The 16,504-nt window shown below is 56.8% G+C and overlaps 1 protein-coding gene across 1 annotated transcript in view; it reads right to left on the reverse strand.

Moving 5' to 3' along the window:
• Positions 1-16,504, reverse strand: part of LINGO1 (leucine rich repeat and Ig domain containing 1) — a 76,394-nt gene that overhangs the window by 42,091 nt on the left and 17,799 nt on the right. The gene's annotated exons all lie outside the window — the stretch shown is intronic.

A 16,504-nucleotide genomic window follows, 5' to 3' on the forward strand; every position in this document is an offset into this window, starting at 1 on the left:
AATGTGTTCCCTCGGCCACCTTGGGCCCATCAGCTCTGGCTGCTCTGAACCCCAAATCTTCCCTGCCTTGATTCCTCCAGTATTCTCCCCATTTCTAATCCCTCTCCCCAGATGTTTCTAGGAGTGTCAGAGTCATGGAGCCCCAAAGGCAATGGGCCTGACCCTTTAGGAGCACATAGACAGGGCCTAGAGAGGGTCCAGAACTACACAAGATCACACAGCAAGTCTGGGGTCAAGCTTAAGGCCTGAAACAGGTCCCCTGCCTTCCTGCCGAGGGTCCTCTTGGGAGTATCAAGCTGCTTCCTGATTCTCTCTTCCCCTCAGCTGACAGGAAGGAAGGAAGGAAGGATGGAGGGATGGATGGAGAGATGGATGGAGGGATGGATGGGTGGATGGATGGATGGATGGATGGATGGATGGATGGATGGATGGATAGATGGATGGATGTGGGTGGGGGGAGCAGGGATTCAGGAACAGATGGGCTTTGAGGCTCCGCCGCGGGGGCCCAGGGGAGGGGGAGGAGGCCCAGAGAAACTGGAGCTGATACAAAGTTGCAAGTTAAAACATTCTCACACTCCCGCCTCCTTTACTGTTCTGATGCACCAAGACGTGACAAAAATGTGTCAGATTTTTAAAAAACCACACACATACACAAATGCCAGTCCCCGTCTTTGCCGCCCGCCCAAGCTTGGGCCATCTGTTCCCGGGGGTGGGAGGGGAGTGGGGCTTGGCAGTCGGAGCCATCACTCTGGACACCCCCAACCCCGGGTCTGGCCCAACAGCCTGGTCCAGAAATGGCCCTCAGGTGATGGTGGCACATCTAGGAAGGTGAGGGCTGGGACGCTTGGCCCTCTCTCAGCTGCACTGCCCCACCTTGCCACCCTTGCCCACCCGCGGGCCCTCACTGAGCTGGGTTCTGCCCTTCTTCTCCTACTTGCTGCTTGTGGGGGGCTCGGGGCCCGGAGCCCTTCCCGAGACACCCAGAGCCCACCTCCCTGGTGAGGACACTCAGGCCAGAGAGGAAAAGACATTTGTACACGTCCAAGTCCATGCCCCTCACTCATTCACCGAACAAACTAACTGAGCAGGGTCTGGTGGGGGCATACTTCTGGGTACACGGGCTTTAGTGCTGGACAGACATGCGAGCGCCCTTCTGCTCTCCAGCAGCTCAAGGCCAGCGGTGGGGACGGTGGCTGATCCATGGGAGGAAAAGCACATGGAAAGGCTGGTCTTCCAGAGGGAAAGTGGTAAGGAAATTCGAACTCAGGCAGCCCAGAAGGCAGGGGCTAGGGGTCAGTTAGCATGACTGACCACCCTGGGTGCCTGGCACTGTCCTGGTTTCAACAGTGAGTTTTCTGGAAGAGCCCTAGGCCTGGGCAAAGCGGGATACCTGTTACCCGGTGGGACTTCAGCTGTACTACTTTCAAGTAGTACTGTAAGCTAGGCATATTTGAGCTGAGCCCCAAACAGGAGGACTCGACTTGAGGGGCTGGGACCCTGAGAGAGGGGGCAGGCTGGGGGGGGCGGGAATGCATATCACATAATGCCTGGTGGCCCTGGAAGGGAGTGGGATGTTGTTTGATCAAAGAGTCCAATCAGGCGGCAGCTTGTACATCTATAGAGAAGGAAAAAGAAATTCACCAGGGCTGGAGGCTTGGGGCAAGGGCAGTGGCCTGCATGCCTGAAGCTGGCAGTGACTAGCTATTGCCAGGTCCCTGAGGCTTCCTGAGGGAGCATGGGTTTTAGCCCAAGGGCCTCAGGGAGCCACTGAAGGGTAGAAGCAGGGGCTTGATATGTTCAAGCAAGTAAGAAATGCCACTTAGGAACCCTAAGGCCCCAGGCTGGTCATGCCTCCTTGGGGGCCCCTCCTTGTCACCCCCAGTACACCATCCACCACTGTCCTCATCCCCAAATGTGGGGAGTCTGGTCATCTTTTCAGGGCCAAACCAAATGCCACTTCCTCTGAGAAGTCCTCCCTGACTTGATGAGAAGCAGGTACAATCATGCCCTATTCTGGGCTCCTCCACCCCGGGGATTCCCAAGGATGGGTCCCATGGGAACCTTCACCACAGAGCCAGCTCCCACACATTGTCACACTGGATCCTCAAGGCCACCTGACCTTGATCCATGTCCTGGGTGTGGACACAGAGGCTCAGAGAAGGGAAGTGGTTTGCTTGACACCACACAGCAGATGGTGGTTGAGTTCAGTTCACAACTATATTACTTTTGTCTGAGTTCAGAGTCCCCGGGGCCCTGCCCTCAGGAGTGTGGGGTGGGGAGAAGCAGAGGGGCCAGCCACCTTCCCACAGAGCATAGGTGACTGGTTACCATTAGGGTAGGCTGTGAGAAATGCGCCATGGGATGTGGCAGCCAGCTGCACTGGAAAAGCAGGCCATGCTGGGAGATTTACAGTAGAAGTCTCCCAAATCAGTTGCGGAATTCCAGGCAGCCTGACCTTGAAAGCTGGCAGGTGGGAGAGGCTGGGGTGAGGTGGGAGGGGTGGTCTAGGAGCAGTTACTCAGCCTCCTCCAACAGGGGGTGCCCAAAGGATCAAGGGAACAGCGTGGTGAAGACGCAATGGGACAGGGCTTAAAACGCCACCATTACCTCACATTCATTTGTTTGAAGTGGTGAGCGTCCCTGTTTAGGGTACAAGAGACTCTCCTCACCCCTCACTTCAGAAACAGTTTATTAGATCATCCTTCTGGATAGGAAGATTCAGCACAGTTACTTCTCTTCTCTGAGCCTTGGTCTTTCCACCTGCACAATGCGGACCCTCATCCCAGCTCCACTCACCCTGCAGGGTTTATTTGAGGCTCACATTAAACCAAACTTAGAGCTGGGCTCTAGGGCATGCCTAGCCTGGAGCAGAGTCGAGGGTACGGTCAGAAGGCCAGGCAGCTGCTCAGCCACATGAGGGCTGAAGGGGTTCAGAGACCACAGAGGATGCTGCCTTTGACTCCTCAGCGGCCTGTGTGATGACTCTTAGCACCAAGGGACTTTCTAAAGGGTGCTCAGAGATCGGTGGGAGCGGGGCAGGCTGCCTAGCCTGGGGTACCACCCTCCCAGCCATCTGATGGGAGAGCTGTGAGCCCCAGGGAGAAGCAGAGGCTCCCTTGCCCTGTCAAGGTGACCTCAAGCAAATGCCTTTCACGGTTTGCAGTGCAAGCAACTAGAATCTTCTCTACACTAAGTGGGAGCTGGGAGGGAGGTTGAGAGGAGATAGAGGTCTGCCTCCTGCTTCCTTATTCTCCTCCTGCCCCTCAATATTCTTTCCTTATCTTCTAACCAGTTTAGAAATGCATCTAGGCTAGTGGATCAATTAAATGACTTAATACATGTACAGTGTTAACAACACTGCCTGACACAAAGTAAAAACTACAGGTTAGTGGTTATTTTTGTTATTAACATTACTGCTAGAATGCTCCTCTGTTCAAATCCAAATACCATAGGTAGGATAAATTGCTATCAGTCACTCCCACCTTAGTATGCATTAGTTTAAAAAGCCACCTCGATGGGGCACAGTTGGTGGCTCAGTTGGTGAAATGTTCAACTTCGGCTCTGGTCACGATCTCATGGTTCATGGGTTCAAGCTCCGCTTTGGGGTCTGTGCTGACAGAGCTCTGCTTTGGATTCTGTGTCTCCTCTCTCTTTCTGCCCCTCCCCCATTTGTGCTCTGTATGTGTGTCTCTCTCAAAAATAAATAAACTTTAAAGAAAAAAAAGTAAAAAGCCACCTGCTTCCCTGCTCACCTTGATCAAAGGTCAGCTTCTTTTGGGATGAGGACAAAGTTAGAGCCTGGTGTGTGTGTGTGGTGGGGGGGGTGCATAAGAAGCAAGATCTGGGCCTCTGAGCATCACATTTCAGGGTGAACCCAGGTCTTCCTAGTCTGAGTGGATATGGTGGAGGGATGGGGGTGGGGAGAGCCTTAAAGGGCTTGAGAGTCTGCCCCTAGTTCTCAACCAAACCCCATGTTTGGTTTGGGAGCAGGGAAATCCACAGAGACAGGGATGTGGCACCTACCCCTTCCCAAGACAGGGGGGAGGGAGGGAGGAGAGGCCCTGAGCTGTACCTGAACCTGGCTGCCTGCTCACTGTGGTGCTGGGCACTGCAGGGAGAGACTGGGGAGATAAGGACAGGTTTAGGGGGGTGATTATGGGCAAAGAGAGTGGAAAAAGAGGCCCTTCAGATGCCAAAGAAGTTTAGTAGAAATGAGCCGGGCAGGGGCTGTGATGAAAACAGCAATGCTGGGCACAGGTGGACACTGGCAAATAGGCCTAGGGGGGCAGGCTGGGGTGGGCCGGTCTACCCGGCCCTCAGGAGCTGGCCAGGCTGCAGGGCCCGGTGCCCGAACCCCGAGACCTCCCCAGAACCAAGAAGAGAAGAGAACCCCAGTGGGGCCTCTGGATTGACAAGATCACACGAGAGTGGTGGAGTCTCAAAGCATGAGGGACTGTGGTCAGACTTACAGAAGACATTCTCGGCTAGCACAGGGAACAAACCAGGAAGTCTGGAGTCCAACAGACAAGTGTCCCGCCCTCCCCCAGGAGCTGGTCTCAGCTCTGCCTTCTGGTGGTGAGGAAAGCCTTGCCGAGAGTGTGCCCTTGTGGGAGACGCCCTCACCGGGAGCAGGTGTGCGTCCCCTTGGGGCAGGCGCTGTCCCTACCTATCCATATGCCCAGGAAGGCCTACCTTTGGGCCCCGGTTTGTGTATCTATGAAGTGGGGATAATAGCACCCATCTTGCCAGGCCCTGTGAGGATCCAAATGAGACACAGTGCAGGTCACAGTCCATTCTCAGTGAGGCCACCACTGCTGAGGGCAAGGCTGACACATGGCCTCTCTGGCCAATGGCTTAGACAACATTTGCTGGGTAAGCAGTGTCACATGCCTCACTACCCCAGATCCTGCCTCCCGTTTTCCTGACCTCCCCACCTCTGCTCTTTTCTCCTCTGCCCTTCCTAGAGGGCTGAGCAAGCTGCGACACAGAAGGAGAGGACCTCTCTATCCATGGGGCCTCGACTTCCCTGTCTGCACAATAGCTTAGCTGAACCAGAGGGCCTCAGAGACCCTCCAAGGGCCAATGTTGGGGAGAGATGACCTTGGGTCTGCCCCAAGCTTCGTGGGCCGTCCCTGCCAGGAACACTGCCCTCACCACACCCTGCCCTGCTCTCTTTCCAGTTCAGGACCCTGCATGGCCCTCCAAGTGGAGCCAAGAGGAGGTTAGGGCCGAGGCTGGAGCCCCCTCAAGCGCAATAACTAGTAACCAGGCTGGCAGTTTGAATCACACCTGTTCCAGTTCCTTACCCTACTGATCAGGGAGGACGCACGTGTGAGTGCGTAGCGCCCCTGGTCTGCGGCGTCCAGGGTCTCCGTGCAGGCCCTGGGTCCGTCAGGTCAGCAGAGGGACACCGTGCTGACAGCTCAGGTGCTCTGGTAGGAGCTGGACTTGCCTGAGACCCTGGAGCACAGGGCTGCAGCCTGGCCTGGCTGGGGCAAGGGGGCGGGGAGCTCCTTGCCCTGGGTTCTCAAGGAGGGGGACAGACAGTGCCAGAGCCTAGCTAGTGCCACAGGGACCCCAGACTGAGGCGGTAGACCCAGGTCTGCCCCGGGGCCCCATCTGTGGAGGCCATGACCCTGCCATCGCTCTATCTCTCAAACTCCAACACTCTCCACCCTCTCCTCCAGGCACCCCCCTTCCCCGACCCTCCTCAACTCCTCACCCCCAGGTCTCAAGGTCAGGGACTAGCACCCCTCTCCAGCGGTTCCCTGAACGCCTTGGCCTGGGAGTCGCCACTCCACAAGGGGCTAGTGAAGAAGGGGAGGTGAGCCGCCCTCTCCACGGCCTAAAAGGCAATCTCTTTAGCCCCTTCTAAAGCCGATGGCCTCTGGCTCCATACTCTAGAAGAGTTCTTAAGTCCCTGAAGTGACTCCCGAGCCATACTGTGCACATGTGCCCTCGCCTATCACACACGCGTACATACATGCAGGTGTTCTACATTTCAACAGCCAGCCTTCACACGGGCACATACCTCCTATACCTGAAAATAAAATGGGCGTCCCAGCTGGGGTGCACTGGAGCCCTGCGGGCAGGCAGGAACTGGCTTCTGGAGGAAGCTGGGAGGCCTGGGGTCCTCTCCCTCCACCTGTCGGCCCTTCTGAGGATCTGTCTCACCTCCATTAGCATCCAGCTGTCAGCTCAGCCTGCCCCAGGGGCATCAAGAAGTCCTTCCTTGTATCTAGCTTAAATCAAATCAGTTCTCTATCCCTTCACAGACATTCATAGGCAGGCACTGAGGACCCTGCAGCCACCCTGTAGAAGCATGAAGGGGTCTGCTGGGTCACCTGAGAACTGTGTGCCAGGGCCAGGAAGAAGGAACGGCTTCGGTCACTCCCAGGGGTGGGGGTGGGGAGGCTGCCTGGGTCCCTGGGTGACTTAAAGCATGGCGATTCCCCACATTCCAGTGTCCCCGGAGAAATGGGAGAGCCCACCACCTCTCTCTCCCATCGGGTCCAGTGAATGTCTCTCTTAAGTCACTGGGTGTGGCGGGGCCCGTCTCAGGCACTGACTTAACCCCTTGGGCTCTCATTTCGTCTCTACTCTAAGCTCCATCCTGAAATGGCAGTGATATCCTTAGCTGTTTCTCGGTCCACCTTCTCTCAGAAACTGCTTCCCTGAGGCATCCTATCCAGACCAGGGCCCTTGCCACCTGCTTGAAACTCCACCACTAGGGGGTCTCCCCTCCGGCTCGGGCACTCTGTGCACAGTGTTGCTATTACTCCAGAGAGAGGCTTCTTAAGACGAGTCCTTCCCCCCATCCCCCAGACCACAGAGGCTGAGGGCCCAGCAGGTTGAGAAACCTCGTCACCCTCCTTGTGATCAGCCGAGTGTGGCAAACAGCCCTATGAGTCCTGGTGCCTGGCGGAGGAAGACACTGAGGCTGCAGTGTGAGGGCACCTAGACAGGGAGGCCCAGGGAGGGCCCAGGAGGGGCAGGCCCGGGGACCTCCTGCAGGGCATCTCTGACAGGCTGGTGCAGGGCAGAGGCAGGCCTTGGCCGTCCGGTCACAGCCCAAGTGTGCAACACTGAGCATTTGCTGGGGAAGGTGGGGAGGTGCCACGGAGCCTTCCCTGGGAGACTGACCCAGATTTCTCTCCCTCTCACAGCCACACAGGAACACTGAGCGTGTGTGTGTGCCTGTGTGTGACTGTGTGTGTGTGTGTGTGTGTGTGTGTGTGTATTCTCAGCCCTGGCAGGCAGAAGGGTGGGAAGGGAGGAGGCTTGCTCAAACCTCTGGGAAATGAGAGAGAAATCCTCCCCAAATCCCTTGCTGTTGTCACTAATAGCTGGAATACGCTCTTGACAACAAGGTGAAAGGCCCTGAATCCTGGGGCCTGACCTTGCTGCCAGGAGCTGCAGCCCCAGGCCTGGCTGTTGGAGGAGAGTCCCAGGTCCTGAGCAGTCAGGGCTGAGCCACTACCCCACCCTCTGGCCTTCCTGACCTCTCCTTTCTGGGCTATATCCCATAGGTTCCCCTGGTCCTGCTCTGGGAGGCAGTGGACCTTCCATCACGAGGGCTATGCAAGTGATAGTAGTGGGGAACCTACCTGTCAGGATCCCATGGCAGGCACTTAGGGATGGGTGGGGGACACGATAAAGAGGTGGACAGCCTGAGCTGCCTCCTTGATGCCCACCTCCACCCACAGTGCCTGTCCCCAGAGGCAGATCTCAGGACCGAGGGGCAGGACTTATGAGTAAGGGGCAGGGCAGAGGTGGGCCCAGGCCTGGCAGCCATGGGTTCGGGAGCTTTCCAGTTCCAGTGGGAGGAAAAGGGTGTGTCCCTGGCCAAGGCCAGGGGCCCTCATGCACACGTACAGATGCAGGATTGTACTCCCAGGGACACCCTCCTTCACCCGTGTGGACACACAGCTATACGTGTATATAGAGTGTGTGGACACACGCATGACATGCACATAGAGACCTGCACGTACAAACAGAAGCGTGCCTGGACACGTGTACATGTGAGCTGTACACACAGGTGGACACGTGCCTGTGCACAGGTAAACCTGGGCTAGGCGGTGCTTGGCTCCCTACGGCCTACTCAGGGCCCAGGAGGCACAGGAGAGAAATTTCCCCCAGAACCTGGCCACTGGGTGCTCAAGTCAAATCCTGGAAAACCTTCTAGGGGTAAGTGTCCAGAGGGAAGCCTCGGCCTCTGCCAGCATTCCCGGCTCTGTGTCGGCCCTCTGCCCTTGGTGGGCCCGCCCCCACCTCCTCACCAGGCAGACCTTCTCTGTACCATGCACGGTAGCACCTGGCTCTGGCCTGGACCCCGAGAGCTGAGGGGCTTGTCCTTGCCGGGGACCCCAATGTCCCACCGAAGGGCAGGAGGTACCCCATCTCACCCACTGCTTGTGTGTGAGCCTGTGTGGGGCTCCGGCACTGTGGGGCCTCAGTCTCCCTCCTCCCACCTAGGCTGACCCCATTAAGGGGGCTGCATGGAGGGCTGGGAGCTCTGAGCACTGGGATGTGGGGCACAGGTGAATGCAGTCATGGTCCAGGTATGTCTTGTTCCTGAGCCCACGGCAGCCTGCCAGTATTCTGGTCAAGGCACCCTTGGTCCTCACCCTCTCCCTGGTCGGCTCAGTCACCATGCTGGGCAACACCACCCACTCACGGACACTGGCCTATCACACATCACCCTACACTGGGCACGAAAGGAGAAGCGCTGAGCTTCTCCGCAACAAGCCCTCGACGTTAGGGATTGTCCTCATGGGCCCCTCCAGGGGTCCCAACCATCTGCAGGAGGTGGGGGTGCCCCTATCTTTCCAATGGCTGCCACAGCCACCCCTGTCCCCTCTCTACAAGCAGGCCTACCCACCTGGGTATTTTGTAATTGAACTTGCCTCTTCCTGAGCCCCATCTTTGCAGAGGCTGCTCCCTTTGCCTGTGGTGCCCTTTCCTCTCCATCAGCCTGAAATAACCTCCTCCTCCGTGCTGCCTTCCTCCCCCGCCCTGCCCATCCCCACCTCATGCTCTGCTACTGCCTCCACTGGGCAAGCTTTATCCTGCACTGGTCAGGTGAGGTTTTGTTCTAGTCCTAAGAAGGCCACAAGCCCCCAGGGCAGGGCCAGGACCAGACCATCTCAGCTTAAGACCCTTCACAGGCCCGGCACCAGGCACGCAGCAGCCAGCAAGTGTTCGTTGGACAAATGAATAAATGATATGAATGCATGGACATCCTTGCCAAGACCCAGAATGAGCTGAGACACAGCTCTGAACGTCTGTTTCGAGGGTGAGCAGCTAAGCAGGCAGGGCTGCCTCACTGCATCGGGGAGCCCTGCAGTCTGATACGAGGCCCTCATCCAGAAACCACCACCAGCAGGGCACTCAACATGTGGGACCCCTGTCCTCTGAGAGTACACGGTGCTGCTGGGGCAGCACACACGCTCCAGACAGCCACGGAAAGGAAACTGTGGGCGCAGTTCAGTGCTCAGAGGAGCGTGTTGTTGCCAGTAATACCTTCACTTGCCGATTATGCCACCCACTGTGGGTGTGGGGGTTGGGGGGCCGAGGAAGATATGATGACCCCTGCCCGCCCTGGGGCGCTCAGGGAAGACTGATACAAGCAGAGGGAATGACTTGACGAGCTACAGCTGGAGGCAGAGGAGGGGCGGCTCAGCAGGAGGGCTTGGGTATGCTCAATTTCCTTGTATCTCAGTTTTCCTCATCCATAAAATGGGGGTGAAAAGTATACTTATCCCATAGCGTTTATGAGGATCAAATTCTTGTAAGATTTTTTTTAATGTTTATTTATTGAGACGGGGGGGGTCATGAACAGGGGAGGGGCAGACAGAGAAGGGGACAGAGGATCCGAAGCGGGTTCCACACTGACAGCAGAGAGCCCGAGGTGAGGCTCAGACTCACAAACTGCTGAGATCACAACCTGAGCCAGAGTCAGACGCTTAACTCACTGAGCCACCCAGGCGCCCCTCTTGTAAAAGGTTTTTAACAGAACCTACCATAGAATAAACACTCAAGAAACAGGAGTGGCTGCTGCTGCTTATTTTATCATTAGTTCAGAGCAGCCCTCCGCTAGGCGTGCAGCAAGCAGGCAAGCGTGCAGCAAGGGAGCTGAGAGATGTCAAGGGCCGAGTAACTTCTCCCTCGATAAGGACAGGCTTGGCTTCCTCTGCTCAAGGGCCAAAGGATCTAGGGGCGCCTGGGTGGAGGGACACTGAGGGGAGAAGTCCCTGGAGGGGGCGGGGAAGAGGGGAAGCCTGAAGTGGTGGGCAAGAGACTCCCAGGGATCTGAGTGCTCATTTTAGCCCTTGTGGAAACAGTGCACGGATGAGGGGGGCGTGCGCAGTGGCCTGCAGGAGGGGGCTGTGCTTGCCTTGCTGTGGAGCCGGGCACCTGGGGGGCTATGCGGAGCTGGATGCAGAAGGGCTGGGGATTCTCCAAGCTGGAGGAGGGCAGAGGGCTGAGGACCTGCTCTCCTACCTCTGGCCACCTGGGGGTGGGGGGAGGGTGGGGGGAGGCTTGCACAAAGTCTTCCGGGGCGGTGGGAGGTCCCAGGCTGATGCCTGCGGGCCTTACCCAGGGCTGTGGAGGCCACTCTTTAAAGGATGCCATCCTAACAGAACAGAGAGAGTGAGGGGCCATGGAGCAAAGGAGACAACCTGGGAAGTGAGCTCCCAGGGGAAGAACGGGGTGAAGGGTGCTCTCGAGGGTCTGTGCTCAAGGACAGCAAAGCTCCCAGGGAAAGACAGGGACTGCTGCCGACCTTCTGCTCGGCCCTCTGCTTCTCCTTCTCCCTACCGAAGGCCAGCCCCCCATCAGCCTTGTCAGTGTGACATTACCGGGTTGACATTAGTAAACCAGGGCTCCTCCACTTGTCTGCCAGATCGGGCCTCGGCCGTGGAGGAATTGCTAATTACAGCCACAATAAGGAAATATTGATGATGGACATCAATATTATTACCTCCTGTGTCCCTGCCTGTTGATTCAAAGATGAATGGAGTCCCAGGGCCATCTCTCCCTGTGGAGAAGGGGGCACCCTCCAGCTGGAGTCATTCATGGAGTAGGGCCTGTTTCCTCTGGGCAGGGTCCCCTCCACCAACAGCCCCAGTGCTGGGGCTGAGGGCAAAGGGTCCATGTTCAGGGAGGAGGGGCTGGTGCTCCCACTCAAAGCCCTGGCTCACCGAGTGACTTCAAGCATGCCTCTTTGCCTCTCTGGACCTCAGTTTCCTCATCTGCCAAATGGGTATGATAATTCCAGTCCTGCCTATCTCATGCAAAGTGGAGGAGAGAGTGAACTGCAAAAACAAGACTTAGCAGACCCTCAGTGCAAACGCAAGGCTTTTATGGGCTGGAGGAGACAGCTGGGAGAGCTAAGGGGCTGGGGGCACTGACAAAGGGACGGACACGTCCCCGCTCAATGAACTCTCAGAAGCACATGTCCCTCCCACCCTCCCAGCCCCACATCAAATGCTCATCAAAACTTGGTAGAAACCAAACACTAAAGTCAGAAGAGAAGCAAAGCCTGACTCAAATGTCCACACAGCAGGCTAGCTGCCACCTGGTGTCCCTCAGCCCTGAGCCTGTGGGGACTTCTGGGTTTTCAACCCACACCAAAACCCTGCATGCCAGGCTAGGCACAGGCAGAACTCACACACAGGGCAGCCCTTCCCCCATCGAGAGGGTGTCGTACCGTCTATTGTCCTGAGATTCAGAGAAATAGGATAAGCACCTTCAGAGGCAACCCGGGCAGCTGTATGAACTGCCCCGTAGTGTCACAGTCACAGGCACATATAAACATGCCCACTCGGAACACACACATGTGGCCAAGTTCACGAACCAATGTGCACAAGCCAGAAACAGGAAGCACGCACAGGTACGCGCAAGCGCGCAGGGTCTCGGCCTGGAGCCAATGCTCTTCCTAGCCCGTGGAAACCTCTCCCTGTGGAGAAGGAAATCAAAAGCCCCATGTGGCCTTCCAGGCACGTGTGGCCTCACACGCTGTGGCCAAGCCAAGCAGCAGCGATTAGGCGGCTGGGAAGTGAAGCCCAGCGTGGCCTGAATATTTCACGGGAGATTTTGCTTTACAGAAAATCCCTTCTTTGCCTCCGTGCATGTCAGGGTATAATTATCATTAGGTAGCGGAGCAGAAACTTGGGGGATGTGCATGCAGCTCCAGGTCGGGGCCCCTCGCTCTGCCTCTGCTGTCCACCTGATCCAGCCCAGTGGGGCCCATCCAGCCTCTCACCTGCCTCCAAGGGAGGGGCAAACAGATGGCATTTGGGGACACGAGGAGTCCTGGCCCAGGGTCACCTCTGCCCTAGCTCCTCAGACTCTGCTCCCAGCTAAGGAAGTGCCACAGCCTCTCACCCGTTTGCCCCCCTGCTTCTCAGGACCTGTCCGCAGGGGTGGCTGGTTTCTCTCACTCCCTCATCTTCCCCTTCTCTCAATGGCTGGCAGTTTCCTGAAAAAATGGCAGAGAAGAGCAAGACAGGGACAGAGAGAAGGGAGAGGATCTCTGGAGCCCCCTTTATCTCCCGGCCTTTGCCCACCAGGGTGGGGAAAGAGGGGAAGCCTCACCCCTCCCTGCTTTTGCCTCCCTGCAGGAGGACTCTCCCTCACGCTTTCTGCCCTAGAAAACATCCACTGGGCCCAAGTAAACATAGGTGGTATCTCCTCCTGGAAGCCCTCCAGGACCCCTCTCCAGTTCAGGAGCCTTCTCTGGCTCCTACAGCCCCCCTCTCCCCCATGTTTCCCTCCATCACTGTTCTGCAATCAAGGGCTCAAACCTTGGATGCTCACAGGGGCCAGAGAGGAGGTGACAGGGTGTGAATGGGCACCATGATGCTATCAGGAGTGGCAGGACCTGAGGAAGACGGCACAAGCCCTGACAGAGGCAGTGACGGCAAGTCACGTCACGGCCCGGCGATCCCCCTCCCCGGTAGAGACACAAGAGAACAGAAAACACATCCCCACAAAGACAGTTACACCAATGTTCACAGCGGCATTATTCATCACTGCCCAAAAGAGGGAATGATCCACATGTCCATGAATGAACGCATAAACAGCATGCGGCATATCCATAAAACGGAACATCACTGGGCCATGAAAAAGGGATACGGATACACATTACAACGTGGAAGAATTCTGAAAACATTATCGTCAGTGAAAGAAGCCAGGACTGACAGGCTACGTGGCGAATGATTCCATTTTATTTGAAACGTCCAAACTAGGCAAATCCAAAGAGAGGAAAGTAGATCAGTGGTTGCCAGGGCCTGAGGGATGGAGAGAGGAATAACCACTAATTGGTACAGGGTTTCCTTTTAGGGTGATGGGAGTGCTCTGAAATGGGAGCAATGACTTTTGTACACCCTTGTGAATATACCGAAGACTGAACTGTACACTTTCAAATGGTGAGTTTCATGGCATGTGAATTGTGTCTCAATTTAAAAACACCAAGTTGTTTGAAATGGAACAAGACAAATCCACAAGCCCCATCCAGTTCTTGTCCACTAGCGTACACACGTATCTCTCCCACAAGGATGGAGAGCCGGCCCTACTCCTCTGTGGTCCCCAGAGCTCGCACCTGCGAGCAGGCACTGGAGCCACAGCAGTGGCCAAAGCAGCACGTGAACCTAGGCCACACTTCATGCTTTGCAAAACCTTCCTCGTGGCCCCGGCCCAGAGTCACAGCCGTGTCTCAGGCAGGGCCCCTCAGGCCCAGAGTCAGGGTTGACGTCCTGAAGCCAGACAACAAGCTGGAGGCAGAAGTGGGCAGAGGAGCCCAGCCCCCACAGGGCAGCCAGCGGCAGCCCCGAGTGGGCACGGGAAGAGGGGCACAGCCGTGCAGGCAGCTCTGTTTGCTGTTTCCCGCCTCAAGGCCCCCCAGACTCCGCAGGCCTCAGAACTGAGTCTACCTGCTGGATCTGTTCCTAGTCTGCTTTGGGGCCCTGAAGGCAGCTCAGCCACAGCAGTGAGGCCCCTGCCGTCACTCCTTCGTCAGCACCCCCGGCCAGCCCTTCCCATGATCCCCAGGCACAGCCCACACCACCACCTAGATTCCCAGTTTCTCAGAGGCCCAGCAGACTGGACCAGACTGAACCAACCCTGGGTTGGCCGGGGGCAGAGGCCGAGCTTCTGGTGTAGAGTGGCCTTCCAGTGGGGTGATCAACCATCTTGGGATTGATATATATGCTAAAAGGGGGACAGTCCTGGGCAAAACAGGACAGCTGGCCACCGTACCTGGAAGGGCCTCATCCCCTTTCTCTGCCCTAGGGGGTGAGCCACGGGGGGGGGGAGGGGTCTCCTCTCCTGAGAGGTCCCTCTCTTTCTTCCTCTCCTGCTCACCTCCTCTGCTACTCTGCCTTCCTCCCTCCCAGAACCTTCCATCAGCAGAAAGGAATTGTCCCCGGCAGCATCTCCTTCAGGTCCCTTAAGGGCAGCAGGTTTCCAGAACCAGCCCTGGGATCCTAGGTGTTTGCGGAGATGCCGCAGGGAGGGGGCAGTAGAGGTAGGCCCTTCACCCCTCCTTCGGCCGCAGCTGCCCTGAGGCAGAACTGTTTTCCACTTGGTTCACAGCTGTGTCTCCAGAAGCCCAGGTACCCAGTAAACGTTTGCAGAATGAACAACTGAGTCTACTGTCCACTCCAAGCTTCCCTATGATAGGTCTGAAGTGCTAAAGAATAAAAGAGGGGAAACTCCCAGACGTGGGAGTAAATTCTGAAGTCTTTGCGTGGCCACGGAGGCCTCCTCCATCTGACCCCTCACACCTCTCAGCCACCCCCAATTCACAACAGGCCCCAGCCCAGGACCTGCAGAGACCCCCAGCCTCTGCTCCAGCAGGTGACCTTCCTGGAGGTGCTCTCAAACCTGCTCCCAGATACCGAGCTCAGCTCCTCTCCTCCTGGGAGTCTTCCTTCATTGCTACGTGCATTCCTCCCAAGGGGCTCCCTGCCCAGCTGAGCCCTTGCTGAACCCCCGGGTACAGGAGAGAGTGAGGGAAGAGCTAGGTGGGTGCCTGACTCAGGTTACCTGCGACCTGGGTGGGTCTCCAGCTGGAAGGGGGTCTGGGAGTCTCAGGGTCTGAGTGCCAGCAACTGATGCAAGGCCAGGGGAAGACTTGCAGAGGGGAGGAGGGGAGGGAAAAGACAGAGGGGAAGGGGGAAGATGAGGGAGGAGTTGCTCTCAGCCCTAGAATCCCAAGAAGGCTGTCCACATGGTGATTGAAGTTGGGTGGCCAGTCACCATTAGACACATGATATCCCCCAATGACATAGATCAGTGCCCTTGTGCAGAGTGAAGTTCAAGGGGGGAAGGAAGCCCTTATGGGAGAGAAAGGCCAGTCTTACACAGTCATATCTTTCTTTACCCCCTGCCCTCATGCTCCAGTGGGAGGGGAGGCTGTTGGTTACCTATCTGGGGCCTCACACTAAGTCCTGACCCTGCTCACACCAAGCCCTAATCCTGGTCACACACTGAGTCGTGACCCTGGTCACACGCCAAGCCTGGATCCTGGCAGGGCAGACTGGTTCTCAAAACACTAGAAGAGGTTCCAGACACCTCAGCCGAGACTACTACTATTCCTCAGGGCTTCGTGACAGATCCAGTCTATGGACGTCACAGACAAGTCCCAGCTCTGAGTGACTGCTGGCAGCTGGTGCCCAAGGTAGCTAATGGGTGTCTGATTTCCTGAGGTTCTCAAGACCAAGGCTGAGAATGTGACAACCCTCCTCTGATACCAGGACCCAGCAAGTATCTAATAGATGTCAGCCCCAGCCCCAGGTTTCCACACAATGGCTGCCACTCCCCTGCCCACCCCCCCAAGTCCCGCTTGGACCCAGCACCACCTCCCTCTCTTGCCCAAGGGCCCAGAAGAAAGCTGTGAATTGCTGGGTACTGGCCTCCCCCACCACCCCTCCCCTCTTCCCGGCCTTTCCCAGCCCAGATACACATCACACCCGGCCCCCATTCAGTGTCCTCAGCTGGCTGTCAGCTAATCCCTGCAGAGGTGTTAACTGATAATTAAGATGTTAGCTGTAAACTTAACGTGTGATTCCCTGCCAGGAGTATTCTGGTTTTAACAGGTTCCTCTTCAAAATGGGAAAACCTTCAAGACCTAGGCAAACAGCAGGCAGGGAAGCAGAGTTGGGCAGGGAGAGGGCGATATTTTGTGCAGGATCCCTTCTAGCCTTCCTGAAAACTGCTCCCCTTGGCCTCTCCCTTCACCTGGGTGGACGGAACACAGGCATGGGAGCAGAGAGGTGCCTCCCAGTCTCAGCCCCGCCTCCTATGTGATGAAAACCTGCCGGAGCCTCGGTTTCCTCATCTGCAAACGGGTGTGCAGAACACCAACCCGCAGAACTGTGCAGGCACGCAGGAGGCCCTCAATACTGAGAGCTCCCGTCCTCCCTAACTTCGCTTCGCTTTTTTCCTCACTGAAGGCAACTGTGTCAGCTCGCATTCCTGTCCCCGCACACTCCACCCT

Source organism: Hyaena hyaena, unplaced genomic scaffold (genome assembly GCF_003009895.1).
Source record: "Hyaena hyaena isolate Hyena2069 unplaced genomic scaffold, ASM300989v1 scaffold_137, whole genome shotgun sequence".
In the NCBI taxonomy this organism is placed as follows: domain Eukaryota; kingdom Metazoa; phylum Chordata; class Mammalia; order Carnivora; family Hyaenidae; genus Hyaena; species Hyaena hyaena.